Source organism: Ornithodoros turicata, chromosome 1, assembly GCF_037126465.1.
Source record: "Ornithodoros turicata isolate Travis chromosome 1, ASM3712646v1, whole genome shotgun sequence".
Classification (NCBI taxonomy): Eukaryota; Metazoa; Arthropoda; class Arachnida; order Ixodida; family Argasidae; genus Ornithodoros; species Ornithodoros turicata.
Genome location: NC_088201.1, coordinates 58,621,514 through 58,634,895, shown reverse-complemented (window position 1 = coordinate 58,634,895; position 13,382 = coordinate 58,621,514). Strand labels below are relative to the sequence as shown.

General features: G+C 46.4%; 1 long non-coding RNA gene across 1 annotated transcript; it reads left to right on the top strand.

The window, feature by feature from the left end:
- Positions 1 to 3,435: 3,435 nt before the first annotated feature.
- Positions 3,436 to 8,794, top strand: LOC135399153 (uncharacterized). Its single transcript, XR_010424203.1, has 3 exons — positions 3,436 to 3,483; positions 6,138 to 6,323; positions 8,373 to 8,794. It is a non-coding gene; the product is annotated as an uncharacterized LOC135399153 (long non-coding RNA).
- Positions 8,795 to 13,382: the final 4,588 nt, after the last annotated feature.

Genomic DNA, 13,382 nt, shown 5'->3' with positions numbered 1-13,382 from the left:
ACGAAAAGTGCAACACCTTCCCAGAAAATTAGTCTTAGGAAAAATATAGGACCGTTTCGCGCATTATTTTGTTCTCCCATTTAGTACGCGGGGATGTTCACTACTCGCAGACGACAGTGGTTAGCTGGGCATTGCGCCATCGCTCGCTATACGAATAAGCGAATAAATCGCGTCAGACCGCTCCTCTGTTCACAACTGCAATAATAACAAGGTGCTCGGAGAAAAAATAATTTTCTTTTTCGCACCAGGCGACGAGGAACGTACCAGTCAGTGGCGATTTTGAGACGGCTTTCTGTGACTGCCCATGCGGCTGATGGTGGCTCGTCTCCGTGGCTACGCCCGCTGAAAGCGCATGTTCGTGATTGGCTACGGCCGTTGAAAACACGGTCCTGGGGGCTTAATCGTTTCACACGTTCAACTTAACGGCACGAGACAGCTGAACGAGTAGTTCAGGCTAACGAAACGAGCGGACTTATCGACGGTTCTCTCTGTCCTAATCACTGATTTTCGTTAGACTCGCTCTCGTGCTCGTCCGATACTTGACGTCACCACAGTCAGAAGAAGACAGGTGGTGGTGGTGATGGCGATAGGGCGATAGGCCAGAAGAAGACAGTCTGCGTGCAAGGCTGCGATTTCCTCGACCAATAGGGAACATTTCGTTGGTTCCTGTTTTCTTCTTCCTCCGCTGCGCTGAACGAGGGAAGAAATAAACAAGCCATAGCCAATATCCCTTTGTGGTTAACGGCCATCCATCCTGGAACAGAACAACAAGATAAAACGTGGCGTCTTCTCGTCGTGGTGCCCGCGCAACTGCTGAGCAGTACGCCATTATAGTACAATACATACAGGAGAACCTGAACCTGTTGCACGGCACGTTCTCGCCCGCCTATACTGCACAGCATCGAGACAGGGACTGGAACCAACTTGCAGAGCGCCTGAACGCAGCAGGGGGCGCAGTAAAAACCACTGAGAAGTGGAGGAAAGTAAGTGGTGTGGTCACTTTCACACGCGGGATGCCATATGAGTTACTACGTTATTTGATGCTTGAGCGAGCGGTGAGAAGAAAATTACGCTGTGAATCCAGGCTGACTCTTAGTTATTACTTCACGTCGACGAGTAAGCAGGATTTCTCTCTCTAGGTGGTGCGTGCTCCGACGCGAACGTCCGTCGCTCCTTTAACGCTCAAGAAATGCCTATTTTGGGTTTCGGCTCATTTGCATTCCAAAGTTTGTCCACTTTCGGACGTGGCTCCAATTCTGCTATCTCGCATTTCTCCGAAAACATCGAACTGATAAGTTAATTAATGAATTACAGGTAATTAGTCGTCCAGTAGCTACATACTCTTTCCGACAGGACGTCCGTCTGACCGCATAACCCACCTGTGAAAACCGCATCTAGGTAGCCCTCATACTTTTATTATAAAAATTGTGTGTGCAAATAATTAAAAAAAAAACGCCCTGTATATTCATACAAGTGTTTCCCAAAACTTGATCAAAATGACTAATGACTACCCTTTATTGTGTACCAGAATATTTCCGGAATACATTTTACAATCATATGTCACTACAAGCTCTTGTTTTTGGAATCTGCCATCGTGGCAAAAGAAGAGGGGAGGGGAAGTGTCAAATCATTGATTGGGGAAAATCTCGCGCGTGCGGATACAGAGCGGATGGTCGATCAGGTGTCTGAAGAAAAGGGACATTAGGTAGTTTTTGTGATTTATGTTTGAGCAAAGGGTTCGTGAACGGTTTCGCCACTGCGCAAGCAGAGAATTCGGTTCTGAGTCACTGCGCCTTCGAATTCGTCGCCCGCAATACAGTTCGCAAACAGTTTGACCGAAAATGATTCACTAAAACTCGCTAATAAAGAAACAACTGGCGGGATGGGTCCTGCACATATTCGTATTTTAGCATTCCTTTGCTGCTACCACAAGTACACTGTCAACACATGAACTGTATTATTATCCTGGCTTGACATCTAGGTACATAACAAAAGTCGTTCAAAGTTTCGAAAGTGACTATCGGAAGGCGTACTTAAACTGCTTAAGTACACATAAATTGGAGTAAGTAGCAATACATAAATGAATTGGAACATTTGTTTCCCTTTCAACTGTATACAGCACAACTCTCATCACTTAGTGTTTTGCGGCAACAGTACAAGACATTGCAATGTGCCGCCGTCCGCAACATGCTATCCGTCACATACAATCAAGAAACCAAGAGGGCATTAAAAGGAAGCGACTACTCGATATTTTTCAATGTAAGTGAGGATTGCCTACCGAACCTTCAAGCTGAAACGGTGGGACGACAGGCAGCTCGATAAATGTTTCTCTAAATTGCATGTTATGCGGGTGATGAAGAGTAATCCCACGTGACTGTTAGCCGATAAATAGGGCCTTCGTGATCCGCCCCACCTTTTGCACAACGATCTCCGAACGGTACGAAGCCTCTCCCAAAATATTACTTAGCTTAGACACCTTACATTATATACAACGCCGCACATCAAATTTCATACCGCTGGATGCAAAGGTCCACGAAATGTGCTGGGCGCACCTGAACTAAAGACAGACAAGCGTGCCGAATCGCCTCGTTTCACAGAAGGGCATAACCCACTATGTATACCGAAGGCAAAGGAGGGGAAACAATTCATATAATATACAGCAGGCAAGACAGCAGGCGTGTAAAGAGAATGTTAGGAAGTATCGTCCGGGCTATGAGGAAAGCACGCTTCGAAAGTGATGTTCAAAGAAAACCGAAAGTAATGTCAACGAACAGTGCGGAGGAGTTATAACGTGTGCTGAAAGCGGCCAGCACAATTTCTAGGCCAAGTGCGTCCGGTCCTGTCAAATAGAAGCGTGCATCTCGTTTTAGTAAGGGGGCATGACCCATATGTCTGTGTCGGCTGGGGTATTATTTTCACTGGCGATCAAAGGTGAGAAAAGTGAAGTTCGAATAGAAGAAAGTGAAGCCTCGAAAGTGCAAAGAATAAGGAGTGGGGTGCATATATAGGGGAAAGATAGACACATACCTTGTTCAGTGTGCTTGACCTTGTGATGGTGCTCGAGACTCTCTCGCGAAAAGGAAAACGATGCATACTACGAATGTGCTGGTGAGTGATAGCTGCGTGTTCACGTTCAATTTTTATTGCTTGAAATTACCGTTTCGTGAGTAGCACCGTGCGCCAAGAAAACGATATCCAGCATGGGTGGCCTGAATACAAAGTTTGGTTTGTCAATGGTACACACCAAACAGACGTATTCTCAAGTAGCCACTCTTCTGAGGCAGCCATGATGCACAAGTGAGGATTGTGTATAGACTTCGTCTGTATACTTTCCATTACGTTCACCAGATGCCGCTGCCTCGTACGTGCGTTGTATGTATGTGCGTATGAGAAGAAATGTAGTCTCTGGAAGTCTGTAATCTGGAGTGGAAATGCGAAGAGAGTCAGTACGGGGGTGTCCCGTCAGTTGAATGAGGCCCCTTGGTAAGTCGTCGGAAAGCAGATGCCAGCGTAACGTAGTGGTCAGCGCACTCGACCGGCAATCGAGAGGTGCACTGTTCGATTCCCGACTGCCACATTGCAGCTGTTCACGTGAGGCGAGTCTTTCCGAACAGTAATGTTTAACACAGCACACCTGAAGTTAGAAACGGATCGCAATGATTGAAATTTTATGTTGGAGCGGAATTACTGGTGTACATTGCACTGCTAGGAGAACCCACCATACGGTTTCTGTCGCTCGTAGGAAAAACCCAGGTTTCGCTCTGTCTTTGTCGACGTTGGCTGCAACGATGTCTCTGCATGAAAGTGTATATCTGTGTGTGTGTGTGTGTGGGGGGGGGGGGGGGGGGGCTAGGACGTTATCAACGTGCAGTGTACAATTATTGCAAATACAATGTTTACCAAATAGGTTTTCATTAGGTTACCCAAATTTTCTCCAGGTTTCTTCCAGACATCCGTGCCTTATGCATCGGCAATTGCTGCCCGTTTGTTTCCGGGTAGTATGTTGTTATTGATAAGTAATTGGCCATGCCAACGGCTTGCCTCATCAAACTAATTTCTTCACTTCAGTGTCAATAATTTCACATATGACAACCAACAACTTGAAGCCGTAGCAAACTTTTTGCAGATTTCCAACGTGCGTCATTCAACATCTACACACGGAAAGGAAAGGAAAAAGTACGAATAGATTAAGCCATGCATTAGGGGAGTTTCACTATATCGGAAGTGTTCTTTGGAAACGTTTCGCAAAAGGAAACTGTAAGAGTTCCAGATGTTAGTTGTAACGGAGTAAAGTTGGGTGAGTTTAAACATCTGCTCTTCTTTGCAGCAGTCACAACCTCTCCACATTATTCGCCAAACTAAACTAATCAGCATTTGCACTTTTCCACCAGGCGCAGCGACTCGTACTGAATCAAGGTTAAAAACCTGGGCTGGTTGTAAGCACGTTTGCATTAAAATCGATAAAAAAGAATCCAGTTCTATGGGATAAAATATATGTGAAAGACAGCACACAGACGCTTGCACTGGACTTCAACCACGCGTTTTATTGCAGAAAGCATGTGTTATTATACCCTCTCTGCCAGGGAGCGTGTCACGGAAACCCGGTATGCCTTTTGATTTGCGCGCAATCACATTGTGGCTGCGAGATGATCGCACCGAGTGGGCCGTCACCTCCAATCTATACGATGGGGGGGGGGGGGGGGGTAAGCTAATCTCCACCAGCAATCACTGCGCGGCTCCAACAGTGGGCTAACTATACCGTTTCCGACAATTCAGAAGAAGTGGGCGGACTGATCTACGTCAACCGACATACGCACTGGGGCAACAGAGAGAGAGAGAGAGAGTAAAAGTCCAGGTGCTGGTAACAATAACAATATTTACTTAGCAATCATAATCTGTTCTAACTCGCTGCTAAACAATTCAATAAATCAATGCTAGCGGTTACAGGGTAGCATGAACACTGATCAAAAGATGCGCAAAGCATGGTAACAACTTAGGGGTAACGGGGTTCCGGATAGCGTAGATAGAGTTCCAAATTCAATTATAATCAAAGTCTTATCTATTTCGTTGCTGCCAATGTTGTCTTCGGGTGCTGCAGCTGTCGTTGTCTTCCCGATGATGATTTTCAAGAGTGCCCAGTTGGAGATCGTACACCACTTCACTTCACTTCACAAACTAAGAACAACTTTTAAAGAAATGAAACTATTTCAACTTTAGGAGGGCTGGCGAGTGGCCGGCTGACTGGAAGCTACATGATGGTCCGGCTGCCCACGAGGAGGTTTCGCGTTGGTTTTTATTAAGCTGCTCGTGTTGTTTTCTTTTTACATTTATTTTCCCTGTAATGTTTTACAGGCAGCCTTTTAGGCCTCAAGGACCCTCTGATTCTAAAAGCTTCTCGATACGTTTGCAATTAAAAGCTCAGACCTGCGGTGGTGGTAATGGATGCATCAACCACTGCACCTGTCATCATACAGCGCCTGTTTTTACTTCCGTATTTTAATCTCTCTAATGGCACTTCACTTATGTTGATTATGCATGGTTATACTCTCTTTCTGGAAGACATACCCTTCAACAGGTGGTTTCACGTAGAGTCACTCAGCGTACACTCAGAGATATATTGGCGAGTTTTAGTATACTGTTGGTAAGGTTATCGTGCCTATCGGAACCAATCGCAGTCGTGTGTGACTCAGAATCTTATCCATCGATTGGTTCGGGTTGATACGGTTCGACGCAAGTCACGTTATCAACGGTCTGCTAAAACTCTCTATTACAATCTTAGCGGCTGCGATGCCGCGTCTAATCAGATATGGGGGGAAAGTCGTCTCTCCGTCGTCACCTTAAGGAGCTGAAGTCGAAGGATTAGTATTAGTGGGGGCGGAAATCCGAAGTCAAAGAAGGCTAACAAAATGTATTCATTGCACTCCTCGACATAACAGTAAGTTGTCGTTGAAGGACGGGGAAGCCTGCGGCTAGGGATAGCAAAATGTCGGATTCCGTCACAGAGCGGTAACAATTTCAAAGGGTATAATGACACATGCGTTCTGCAACAAAGAAAAAAGAAAAAATCTCGATTGAAGTCTCAGTGCAAGTGAAACCGTTCAATGAAAGTTCTGCAACCACGTTTTCTTTACATATAGGCTACCGGGCTGCTCCTATTGGGGACAGCGACATCAGTGTCCCTGTTGCCATACCATGGAGGCAATCGTTTGGCACCGTCCATGCATGATGCCAGCATGACCATTGGCGGTAGTGGACACTACCCTGCTCCCGCGGAGACGGTCATTTACATAGTTGAACACGCAGCACCGATTAATAGGTTTAAGGTGAGTCAATGAATGTCTATAGGTAACTGAGCCAGACAATGCCCATTCGCGTGCGGCCAAAAAGGCGAGCCAATATCGCTATCCCCTACCTTCCCTTTCTAGGTAACCGCACCCATTACGCTGCTTTAAAAAAAGTAAACACAAATTTAGGACTCATACTCGCTTACGCTTTTTTGGGAAGCATTGCCCTTCACTTGCAGTGTCCGTTTTTCTTTTCTTTTTTTTCTGATGGCGTATTCCACTACTGTCGTTGTAGTGTAGAAAATCTTACACCGGCTTGAGTGCACACGTTACACTGGTCGCTTCAAGTAACCTGCGTCGCGTTCCATGTGTAACGTTTGTTCTTCATTTGTTTCTACACTGAACCCACAGCGGCACACTACAGCACTGCACGACAAACGACCAGCGGAATACGCCGAGATACGAATAAGAGATTGGCATTACTGTGCCGAAATTCCTCTTGCACGTGTAAGTGCGTAAAAGATAGTTTAAGAGATAGCAAGTACAGATACATGGGAACTTTTACTGTGTAATCTATGCCATTCTATTGCTTCTTTTTTTTTTTCTCTAAATTCATGTCGCCCACCTGGTGAAAGGCTTTCGGGGCCCTTGGCTTAAATAATGTAACACGCTTCAAGCATTGCAAGACGTTGCAATTGAGAGAAAAAAAAAAAAACGTTTTCTGTCCAATACAGCAGCACCCTATTATCAGAGCTTTGATGAACTTTCATGCTCCGGTACTCATTTACGTGAGACAGTCCGTGACGCTGCTCCGAAGTATCCGCAACACGTGTTTAGAACGTCTACCAAAATTTTTCCATTACCTTTATCGAGCGAGTATGCTGGGCTCACTTTATCTGTTACAGGGAGGCTACGTTCGTTCAGTGTAGAGGTAACTTGATGCGTCGAGAAAAATAATCGGAACGCGTCTGTTGGACAGCACCGTGCGCAGCGCTGTCCAATAGGGCTGTCCCAATAGCGCGTTAGGATTACTTATCTCGACGCATCGAGATGATTCTACACTGAACGAACGTAGCCTCCCAGGACACGCCGCAGCGAAAAACAAACAAACAAAGGTGGCCATCTCAGTGTTCCTTTATCATACGCGTTTATTTGTACGCGCAACGATAAAATCTGATAGGCCCTCTTGCACTAAGATATCCGCAAGTAGTAGAATAAAATCTGGCGCGGAAGAGTTATTTTGAACCAGCGCTACGTCGTCATATTGGAATACAACCGTAGCAGGTTTCGTACAATCAGACTAACAATACTCGACCATTGTGCGGCTACTTCCACCAAAGATGGAATGTTTTATTGCAGTTTCCGATATCACTGCTATAATCAAACTCGCTATTATCTGAAAATGGCTGTATTTTTAGTACGTTCTTCCTATTCTGTCAGGCAATGTAACTGGCGTCGTTATCCCGTATATCAGATGGATTCATATCACATGTGAGTCACATGAAGTTTACGCCGACCGCCGTATGCATGCGCTGGGGTACAACAAGAATCACCCAGAATCGTGTTTGACACACTTGTGTCATATCTGTATTATCTCAGAACGCATTATCTGATTCCTATGACTATGGTATGCTCGAAATACGGTGGTTCTCTATACACTGGTGATTTTCTACAGTGCCCGTTTAGGTTTCTAGAATCGAGCCACCCTCTCCTCCTTTTTCGACTGAGTGTCCTTGAGAGTCATTCTTTTGAGGATCTTTTAAGGGGGGTGGATCACGTAGATTTGAAATTCTTCCCAGATGGTGTCAGAGCTAGCGGTAGCAGTTTGCATAATGAACCCGTAACATGATGTAGTGCATGCATCGACAAGCATGGACGACTGATGTCGACCACCTCCTACCCCCGCCGTCACTGGCGCTTATTGGGTACAAGAAAACGATGTGGGCACAAAAATAAATAAATAAATAAATGTAGGATAACTGCCCCGTCTGAATTTATCGATCCATGTATATGCCCTTGTTCGGTTATCAGTGGTGATATCTTCCATAAACTTAGTCCAAATATAACCAAGAAACACTCTTATCTTAGGGTGGCTTTGGAGGCGGGTATGGCAATGGCCTCAGCGCAAGCAGCACTGGTGGTACGGGAAACGGTGGCCAACGAGGGAGTAGTACTGTCTACATCGTGGAACAGATTTCCGATGGCAGATCCGGAACACATAGTGGACCATGGCAGCAAGCAGTTGGAAGAGGAAGCTTCGCAGGGAAAGCGGTGTTTGGACGACCAGAAACATTTTGGACTATTGGCCTAACTAGCGACGGAAGCAAATCTGTGAAACTTCGAGGTAGAAACAGAGGCAGAAGCCATAATTCATGGCAGTACTCGTAGAGGAATGGATAGATTTCGACCTGATAGTAGGAGTTCTTGCCTCACCTGTGGTCACCTCATTTGCCTCATAAACATGTCTGGTATGGTGATTGTTTCCGCGCATGTTCTGTGTTGAGCAGTGTTGTCGTTGCAATAAAATTGTTGCACATTTTGCCTCTATTGTTACGTGGAGAATGGAACAAGTCGCAAGCTTAGAGAAGAACATGCATTGACAACGCATAAACGACGCACTGACACTAATCGTTGCTACACGGCGGGGCGATATAGCTTTCTTTTTTTTTGAAGCCCATGGAACAATGCAGACAAACTGCACGTACTCTGTTAGGGTGCTTCTCTTGCTCTTCTCGACGCCTGGCTTCCTTGGCCACAGACTCGTTGACAGACATGCTTAACATCGATACACTACAAGAGAGATGCTGTTTCTACTTGACAGCTGTGGAAGACTTGATGAAGACTAGACAAAGGCTTGAAGAAGAAAACGAAGGGAGTGTAACGAAACTAACTGTAACTGTAACGAAAATCGTTAGTCCTCAAGGACAGAGCCCGACGTCTCCGTTCAATTACTCGTGGAATAAATGGAACTTTTATAACTTCCTACTTCTCTCTACGCAGTTGCTAAACTGATATATTGACAATTCGTGCTTTACGTCCCTATAGGCAACCATGATAATAAGGATGCTCATGAACACACAGTGGCCGGTTTGTGAATTAATTCCTCTAACGTGAGACCTCTTTAACGTTCGCCGAAATCTCGGCACACAGTAGTTCAGATCCCTCGCTGAAGAACACGTGTCCAAGGACTGAGGCCCCATGTTCCTGGAGTTCTCGGCCGGGTTCCACATGCAGCCTTAGGATCACTAGACCACTTTTATCCCACTTTTAGCCCGACCAGTTTATCCACCCAGGACATTTTTTTTCCTCACAGCAACAACAGTCTGGGTAAATGAACACAATCATCGAAACCAGAGGCCAATTACAAATGCAGCTATAAGCAATGGCGAGCTGCAATGTGCATGTCATTCAGGGTTTCAATGTGCTGGTCATTCAGGGTTTCAATGTGCTGGTCATTCAGGGTTTCAATGTGCTGGTCATTCAAGCTTTACCGACACTTCTGCTCGAGAAAAATCGGTGAGTAAACGTAATTGAATAGAACTTTCGGAGGATGAAGTACAATCCTTCTCGGGTCAGCGGCACATGCAGCGGCGGCAGCTATCATGGCGGCGACCAGTGTGTCTGTAGTTGTGGAACAGCGGTGCATAATCAAGTTCCTTGTGAAGGAGAACGTCAAACCAGCTGATATTTTGCAAAGATTACAGGCACAGTATGGGGAACAAGTGTAGTCAAGGGGAAGAGTGTATGAATGGTGCAGATAGTTTGGCGAAGTACGGGATATGGTGACGAATGAACCATAAGGACACGTTCGTCCGACTGCGGTCACGCCAGTGGACATCGCAGGCGTTGAGCAAGTTATTCTCGACAACCGTCGAGTAACAGTTTCGGGATATTACATCCCAGCGTAATATTAGCGTCGGCAGCACAAAGAAAATCGTTCACGAACACTTACTTCTCCGTAAAGTCTGTGCAAGATGGGTTACCCGGCACCTTCACTTGTGGCTAGAAGGGAGCGCGCATGGCAGTCACTGGGCAGCTACTGAAGCGGTTTCAATCCGAGGAGGACGAATTTTTCCAATCAAACATCACATGTGGTGGTGATGGATAGAAGAAAAAAAAATGTGAAGGTGAGTCACGACTAAATGGGACTGGCTACCCCAGTACACCCACGTAGAGCAAAAAGAAATAAAAAAGGAAAAGGGGAATGGGAAAAGGAGAATGGTGAATCATCACATGTGATGAAACTTGGATGCATCATTTCGCCCCAGAGACAAAAAATCCCAGGACAGTTGCGGTTGTGTAACGCGAATTTCAGCGACAGCTGTTGTAGGTGCATGTTGTTGGCCATTTATTACTCACCTACGCACAACTACTTTACAGTGACGAGTACTGCCTTGCGATCTGTGAAGTGAGTGGTGATGTGGTCGATATTCTTGACGAGGTCTCGATTTTGGAAGACTAAATCAATGCAGGTCTTTCTCGAGGTTGTTACGGCCCTGTTCTGGTGGCCAGTTACAACATCAACGCTTCTTGTAGACCGATGATGAAGTTGGTAGCCTTTGTGTAGATGTTAAAGCCCCTTAGCAGCAATATCGGCGATGGCATGTAGACTGATAAGGTAGGTGAGGCATGTCGTAACTCGCGGAACTGCAGTGGTTAGGGCAAGGTAGGCGTCCACAACGATGAATCCATTCTCAAATTGCACCGCACACGCCTCACCCACGTCTTGACGCGGTGAGGCGTGACCCCACGCGTTGACCCCATCTCGCATATAGATGGCCGCCCTGGCCGCGCGGTTCTTGCAGTCGCGTCGAGAGCCACAGCTATATTCAAACCCCTTTACCTGCAACGGTTCGCCGACGCCGCGATCTCGGGAGACGAGGAATGCCACTTTCTTCCTCTCCCCGCGGCGCGCCTTCTGTCCTCCTTTCCGCTCACCTCCTCTCATTCCTGCCTTCTGCGGACGACGCCGGTGCCGCGATCTAGGGAAACGTGGAACTTAGGGCGCGCACCCACATGCGGCAAAAGCACACGGTAACGCGTATGCGGAGCGGAAAATTCTTGCCGCGGTGCAGGACAAGCGGCCTCCGCATTTTGCTTTGCCTCTACCGCGCAATGCACAATTTTTAGCGGCATGCCGCGCATCTTCGTCCAATCAGGTTCTCAACAGGGTTGTTAAAGTTACTTTTCAAAAGTGACTAAGTTACAGTTACAGATACTCAGCTACAAAAGTAATTAAGTTACAGTTAGAGTTACTGACAGGAAAAAATACTGACATACAGTTACAAATACCTTGGAAAAGTATCCGAGTACGGGTGGAGTTACTTTTTGGAATTCTGTACGCAGACCATATCTTTCGCCTTTGGCTCATAATAGATCTAGAGCCACAGAGACATCCCTTCTTGGGTAACCGTACGTAATTGCAGGCAAAAGATTGAAAGGAACGCCTAAACTGGGGGTAACTGAGACAGGGACACAAATTGGCTCACTGAGCAACAAATAAACATTTTAATTGCCAAAAAATCTCACTGAGTTTCGCATGGCCATCAGATTCATGGACTGAATATCTTATGCCCCGACTAGTTCTCTGTGAGACTGCGATTCGAGTGGGTAAGTTATATGAAATGTATACAATCAATACAGTACATCACACAAGCAAAAAATGTGCAGCACAGCACTATCTACGCTCTGCAAACACAACACACCACTGAAGTATAAAGTGCCTCAACGCCTCAGCAGTGCCTGTACTTGCGCACTTGTTTGAATTGGTTCACACAATTGGTTCACACTGCGCATTCATCACAAGAGCGTGAGAAACAAGGAAATATCACGTGCGAGTGCGAGATCGTGAGCACGTGCAGCAAGGGCGAGGAGGAGTGGAGCTCGTGCCTGGTGTCGGCTAGGGAGCCTCGACAGGTTGCTGCAGCTTCTCACGACCATGGAGGATCCCTCGTGTCGGCGCGCCCTTCGCGCCACCTCCTGCTCGGCGACGGTGTTTCGTCGTTTTTACTCAAAAAATACTCAAACAGACAGATACAAGTTACTGAAAAAAGTAATTAAGTTGCAGTTAGAAGTGAGTGTTTGAAAATGTATCTAATATTTCCTCAAGATACACAAAAAGTATCTAAGTACACGTACTCAGATACTTTTACTAAGTTACTTAACAACCCTGGTTGTCAACGTAGATTGCATCACACTCTTTTTTTCCTTCCGGCCACCCACGCAGTCTGTAACAGGTTGACAGCGTCGTCGGCGTCGATATCTTGAGAGCCGCGGAAACCACAGGAGACAGCGGCTGCTGGTTGGCAAGCACCCTTTCTTGCCCCTCAGCGGCAGCCCGCAGGCGGTTTCCGCATGTGTGTACCGAATGTGGGTACGAGCCCTTATAGCTGCCGCTGTAAAAGAAGCAACATGGAATGGCGGTATAAGGCTTCCGCGCCGCCAAAGAAAAGGAAGATGCAGCCGTCTGCTGGGAAGTCCATCGGAACGGTCGTCTGAGACATGCAGGGTGTCGTCCATGTGGGCTTCTTAGAGCAAGGGGCCACGGTTAATGCCAATACACTCCACGTTCATGCTCCGAAACGCAATAGACCTCTACCCGAGAAACGTCATCATGACGTTGGTAGACAGACTGAAACCGAAACAAATCTTAAAGGTACTGTAAAGCAGTAGACAAGCATGATATGCCGGTGATGCGACTAGAGACTTTATTGCTTCTAAATACCATATGCGGGACCATACGACCTGCAACGCGCTATAAATATTTTTAATTTGCCATGAAAGATGCGGCGTAGTGGAGCGGTGCGACGCCTGGTGTCAAACAACCCCCTGTACAGCGGGCAACACTGAAAATTGGTATTACACACCATGACATCGGAACTTCGTTATTTTAGTAACCATATTATTAGTTTTCCTGTTTATCTATGCATTCTGAAACCCCTGTTAACAGTTTAACCTGTTAACCCCTGTTTTTGCGAAGTAACCCAGTGCCTGCCGCTGTTCGATGGGGGCTCTCCCTACTTCTCTGCTGCGCCTGCGCGCTCCTTTTGTTCGCGGCCTCTTTCGAACGAACAATCTCTCTCTGTGAACCTCTGTGAA